Raw genomic sequence first — 7,227 nt, 5'->3', positions numbered from 1 at the left:
AGTTCCAATATTCCTTCGTGCATAACTCTTCGTTCGCTTTTCTCAAACTACAGTATCAATGCTTAGAGTTTCTCATTATGATTGGCACTGTATAATTTCGATCTGTTTTGTCATTCATCTTGTGAATTTCATATCATTATACTCATTTATTACAAACAATTCGTCTTACTCCCTCACTGACAACAAGTCATATGTTGATTATGACTAAGTGACTCGATTTTACGTGTGAGATGAAAAAAACACAAATATATATTTTTGAGATATGTTTCTTCTCATATATACTTAAGAGAAGTACGAGTTGGATTGGTTGGAGTTCAGTATGGGGATTTGTGGAGATTGTAGTACTTTCATAGTTGAAATCTGGAGTCGATGTAAGTTAGACGACTATTGAAAACTTGGAAGCAATGGACGGACGTTTCGACCTAGTACGGGACTCCTCAGTAGTGTGCATTCACAATCCCACATGCTGGACCCAAACGTTTGACCCTTGATCTCGTACGCGAATGGTTAAGCTCTAGACAACTGATCCTGCATCAAATGACGTCAATGCCCAACTTAAATCAACCTATGATCTTGCGCAACCCTTCATCCAATGCATGAGGTGGATAACTGTCTTACACCGCGGAGTACCATCCTAGGACTAAACGACCGTCTAGATATTTCAGGTTTCCAATGGTGAACTGGCTTAGATCGAATCGTCATTTCAACTTTGAAAAGATTTGGATCCATTTTTACAATAAATATATTATAGGATGTGAAAATGATTAAGAGTATTTACAACTGGAGAAGGATTACAGATAGTCATTTTCTGGACATATCTGCGTAAATGCTTTTTCGCGTTCGCACGCGAAACCGAAAGTCTTGGGTTCGAATCATGCGAGCGGGACCGTGGATGCGGACTGCTGAGGAGTTCCATACTAGAACGAGGAGGCCGTCCAGTGCTTCCAGGTTTTCCATAGTGGTTTAGCTTCAATTGACTTATGGTCTCAACTATGAAAATTACTATAATATCCATAAAACCCTTTTTCTGATAATATTGTACACATGTTTATTCTAAGAGATTTTTTATTCTAACTAGACACAGAAATGAATTAGACAATTACTGTTTTAGCAGAGGCGTTTAGAATCCCTTTGTTGATATTCAGGGCTTTGAGTGATGAATCTCTGTAAGGATATGTGGATTCTGTGATCAGTAATTCTATGTAACCTTTTCAAATCTGTTGAATAAATCAATAGTTAACGAGACTCAGTAGTCTAGTAGATAACACGATGGCATTTAAAGTGAAAGCCTTAGTGTCCGCATCAAGAGTGGTGTAGAGGTGCATCCATTTGATGAGTCCTATATTAAACGAAGTTAGAATCCTGTATTCCACTATTTGCTACAATAGAATTAGACTAACTGTTGTTTTCGGAATGATTATTATTTATATTTGGTTTATCAGTATTCATAATTGATTGATTACTGGGTGGTGATCAATGTCATGTGTGTCAGGTCCTTCTTAGTGCAGATCGAATCTTACCGGTCAAGTTGCAATATGTCCACTAGTCTAAGTGACAAGTACACCTTACTGAAGAGTGTCAAATAGCATGGAACCTAGGTCCATAGTTTCAATCACTAGGTGATTGATCGCCAAGTCCCTCAGTGAAAACCAGATCTAGGATGCAGGCGTATCCAGCTAACGAGTCCCAAATTGGTCGTCTTGGATACAATTGCTGACCATCATTCATCTCAGCTTATATATATATATATATATATATATATATATATATATATTTTGAATTTATGAAACTCAGTTGAAAAACCATTTTCATTGAGTTAACATTGATAATATGATGTGAAGAATGTGTGTGTGTATATATGTAGATATACATATTTATTATTATTGTTTCCGAGTTATAAAACAACTGAAGAGAATTCATAGGACAGAAAAAATTCATATTTACTATGCTGCAGTGTCCTATATTATGATGAAACACCTATCCAATACTTCCAGGCTTGTCTACCTTAGATTGGTTCTTGATATGAATAGAATTATTTTGTGTTAGATTGGATTTGTTAGCATTGCAGTATTTCCAACCATTCAATTGTATACTTTAATATTTTTAATTGTAATTTCAAACACACTTTTCTGATTATCAGTATAGGGGTTATGGAGATTAATAAGTTTTTGATTGAGATCATGAACCGATTGACGTTAGACCACCATTGAAAACCTGGAAGCACTAGACGGCGGTTTCGTCCTATTATGGGACTCCTCAGCAGTGCGCATCTACGACCCCGCTCGCGGGAGTCCCACAATAGGACGAAACGGCCGTCCAGTGCTTCCAGGTTTTCAATGGTGGTCTAACGTCAATCGGTTCATGATCTCAATCAAAAACATTTTTCTGACTTCACACTAATGTTTATTTCATCCTTTCAGTGTTGTCTTTCTTAAATTCATTTGTTTTACTCATTAGTATGATGGAACGTCATTAAATTAATAACATTAAGGCCAATCTCAGTTTTATTTTTCCCATTTAAACTCACCCTCTTATCAACTAACAAGTTTTCACACCTTCCCTCTCTCCTGTTGTACTCCTCAAATCTGTCGCCCAAAAATACTAGTCACTTTAAAAATGAATAATTGGTTATAAATGCCAGTCATTTGTACGGTGATTATATTTTTAATAATAATGAGCTCTAGTAATCCAGTTCAAACTTGGTTATAGTCAGACAAATTTTTATTCAGTATCCCGTCTTAATGTATTTGAAAGAGAAAGGTGTATGCACCCAGATATAACAAGCACACATTTTAAAAACACTTGAGCTAATCACTATTTTCTTAACATTCATAGTTGTACTCTTAAATATCACCGTTAGAGGGGAATTGAGAAAACCATAGTCATTTTTATGTCAGCCTCATCATTTCATTACTGAATGTGAATAAGTTATTGTTCGAAAAAGTCGAATTAATAATAATGATAATAATAGTAGTACATAACAAACTGACAGTAGTTAAAGTACCATTACAAACTATAAAGCACTGGATAGTATGAGACTCTTCACCGGTAGATTGGGAAGATACCACCGAAAATCGAACAAACAACGGACTTATAACTGTAGAGCCTGATGATGAAGTTATTCAAAATAACTTGTGGTGAGTGTTTTTTCTCCGTCCTTCTTGAATCGCGAAATCTACGCCTAATTTTCTTCACTTTCACATGTTACTATTTTGGTTGCCGTCTTGGTAATTTCGTTTTTCTGATCTGATTCGTCATTGGAACTTGAACCGGTGCACTTCGAATAGGTTTTATGACTGACATTGATTTATAGACGAAGGAGTGAAGAATTTTTCGTTGATGGTGGCCAGGTGTGAACCTTGCTTACTTACTTACGCCTGTTACTCCTCGTGAAGGAGCATAGGCCGCTCACCAGTATTCTTCATCTAACCCTGTCCTGGGCAATCCTTTCCAGCTCTTTCCAGTTGTCATTCATCTTTCTCATATCTGCTTCCATTTCCCGACGTAATGTGTTCTTTGGCCTTCCTCTTTTCCGCTACGGTATAAATCTTATTTGATATGGTTTATACCTCTTAAAAAGTTTAAACATAATCATCAGAATTTTTGGGGGTTTCATCCTATTTAGAATCGGCCATATGCATATAACTGCATTACAGCATTTTTGTTACTATAATATGACTTGAACTCGTTACTGATTTCAGTTAAGCAGTCAACTTTTTGGAGCTGCTATATTTTCAAATGGCTAAGCTAGTTTTAGTAACCTTAAGTATTCACCAAACACAGGGTTGTGTATTTAGTTTTTCACCACACTTTGTATGGATACAACTTTTAAATAATAAGTAGTCGTTTTGATTTTTGTACACACAATTCACCCAAGTTAATTATTCATACTAATTTTTATGTGAAAATTTTGCAGAGAATAGTTTAATTTGGAGGTAGACCTCGTTGTGGCCTCGATGTGGTTGATATCGATGAAAAACCGGAATGACTGAGTGGCAAATTCTCTTTTTAGTAGTAGACTCGTCAACAGTGAACAAATACAACCAGACTGAACGAAGTATGTCATACCTCTTTGAAAACATTTATAACTAACCAACTTGCTAAAAAGTCAGTTACTGATTTATAAGGATGCATGGATAAATTCGTTTCTAATGAACGATAAATCATAAATTTAAGGTACAAGGGGGGCATTAGCTTACAATATAATATTCCTAACGGCTTTTCATACAGAAGTTATACGAATAAATGTTAGACTAACTCAAACACACCACAAAACTGAATGATTTTTCCATTAAAAAAAAGATCTAATCGCAGCTATTTTTTAATGGTGAGATGATGTACAAGACATAAAACCTTGGTCGTTTATTTGAACCAATCAATTTATGTCTATTTTTAGTTCTGTCTGATAATAAAATATAAAAATCAAGAAATTCTTTGTCTGGCCCCTTGTTCCTTTCATTGATATGTCCATCCACCCCTTCTCTAAATGCGATATTATTAACCAATTATATTAAGACAATATGTCTAATTTTTATTCGCCAATATGATAAATGCGAATTTCTATTTAAATGGTCGGTGGTCAGGGGGTTAATTTTATTTAAGATGACTTACTGCTAATGTACATAACATTTATATCAAGAAATTTATTATTTGAATATATAGAATTGTTTCCCCCCTTCATCTTTCCATTTCACTACAGACTGTGTTGTTATTGGTAGGTGAAATTATCTTTGGGGGTATATTATCGCATCGAAATTACTTATCTATTAATTAGTAACTATTCTTACAAATCAGATGAGACGAGTCGTGTGGAAACACGTTGCAACATTAGTAACTAAATTATGTATCGAATTCAGGTCAGTTTTTAATTTTGTTATTTCTAAGATGATTTTAACTTGTTTTCATGCATAAGTTGTAAGATTAAGTAGAATTTAGTATATTTTCATGTTTTTCTGTAGAAATATTGTGTACTGTGACAGTGCAATTTACATAACGGATTCCACTGCTAGCCACTATCCATCTTTGCTTAAAAAGCTTGTGACTTATGATTATATCGAGGCAATCCGCACAGGATGCACATATGCCAACATGAGACTGATCAATTGCAGTCCTAAATAACAATCGGAAGATACATGTAAAACAACATCAAGTGAATTTGAATTACTATATAGTTGTTGATCATATATCCATAACAATGATATTTAAATGTTTGAGAACATATTTGATTCCTCACATCTAACAACAATATCAATATCCTATCCAATCATTATACATATACACGGTAATGATATATAGAGTGACGACAATGGCAGCTTCACGATTAATACAACCAACTTGGAGGACAAACCCCCCGGAAATTGATTGTTTTAACTATTTAACCTCAGATAAGATTGAACATATCTGACATACGGAGTCGGAGTTGAAGAGGATTTACATTGAGCAATCTCAATGTCGAACTTTCGTTTTTCTGATCATTATCAAACTTGTTCACAGTTTATTAAGTGTTAAACCATTTGTCTAAATGGATAAATCAAAACATACAAACCCACCAAAATAAACTTGCTCAACATCAACTTGTATCATTGATTTTCTTGAGGTAGACCACTACGTGGTTTCGTTATCTCTCACGTAATCCAAATATAATTACTTACGCCTGTCACCTCTCATGAAGGAGTATAGACTGCCCACCAGCATTCTACACCGAACTCTTTCCTGGGCAATCGTTCCCAGCTGCCATTCATCCTCTTGATGTTCGCCTCCGAATACTGGCGTAATTTGTCTTTTGGTTTTCCTCTTCTCCTTTCGCCTTCAGGATTCCAAGTTAGCACTTGCCGCGTGATTTCCGTAATGTATATCCTATCCACACACCACCGTCTTTTCCTATTTTCCTCTTCAGTTGGAAGCTGGTTTGTTTTTTACGACAGTAGGTTGCTGCTGATTGTATCCTGTCAATCTAGAAAATAATAACAGTAATAATATTGATAACAATCGTTATTATACGTATTACTTAATAGCCTCATGAATAAAATCCCTGAGACTGATAATTGCTCTGTTTATCATGATAAGTGTATTTGATGAGAACAATTATTATTCTCAGGTGTATCATTCATGATTGTTCGACGGTTTACTGTTTCATTATTTTATGTTTCTATTTGTTAATCAATTATTCTCATGAGTAAATTCTTAACATTTGATGCATTAAACGTGTGAAGTAATCAACCTTTAATGTTAATTCCATGATGGTAGATACAGAATAACTAATTAGGGTTCAACTGAAATAACTGTTATCGATGTTTGAAGTTTTAGAATTATGACATACTTCAGAATCAGTCACAGTGGTGACGATCTATTCATTCATTATCTTCCCCTAGATCTTAATTCCTAATATTCCTCCTCAAAACATTTCATTCTGTCTTTTTGAACCTCATTGTCAACGACAGTTCTCTTAAGAATCATTACTACCATATGTCATATTCTAACGAAGAATAAATAAATGGTAACTGCTAGGAACTATTTGTGGACTGTTATAGTACATATATTCTTACTATATAACTAATAAGTAACTATGTAATATGTACATTCATATTCCTTTTATGATAAGCTTTTATTTGATTTATTGTTTATTACTATACGATTTACTTTTCTTTAGTTAGTTCCAATTTATTTGTTGCAGTATCTCACAAAGACAATCACTTTTTTGGCTTGATTTTGTAGAAATGTTATTTTCTATTTTATGGTATGATGAGGTCTGGGATGTCTGTATATAAAACAAGTTTGTCTGAAATACGTGACTCATATAGCAGAGGTTGATATTGATGTTGTAGACTGGACCGTCTGGGTTAGGCGAGAAGCTACTATCTGAGAGGACCACAGGCTGCTTGTACTGATTAACTCGTCATTGATTTGGCACAGTAGCAAGGTCATATAAGTTGGTGTTCTAATTGGCGATTTAGTCACGTGATATATTATATATATATATATATATATATATATATATATATATATATATATATATATATATAAGCAGGTTCACAGGACATAACACCATACTATTTCGGTTTCTTTTACTACTGATTTTGCTGATTCCATATCATCGATTTAATTTAATGTATCAAGTTGAGCTATTAAACAACTGCATGAGTCTCAATGTTACAAGTGAGTGTTGAATATCAATTGTGCGAAATTAATAAATAAAGAAACATACAGAATATACATGACCTAACCGAT

This window comes from Schistosoma haematobium, chromosome 1, assembly GCF_000699445.3.
Source record: "Schistosoma haematobium chromosome 1, whole genome shotgun sequence".
NCBI lineage: Eukaryota > Metazoa > Platyhelminthes > Trematoda > Strigeidida > Schistosomatidae > Schistosoma > Schistosoma haematobium.
The sequence above is the reverse complement of the archived record's forward strand: the minus strand, read 5'-3'. Positions refer to the sequence as shown.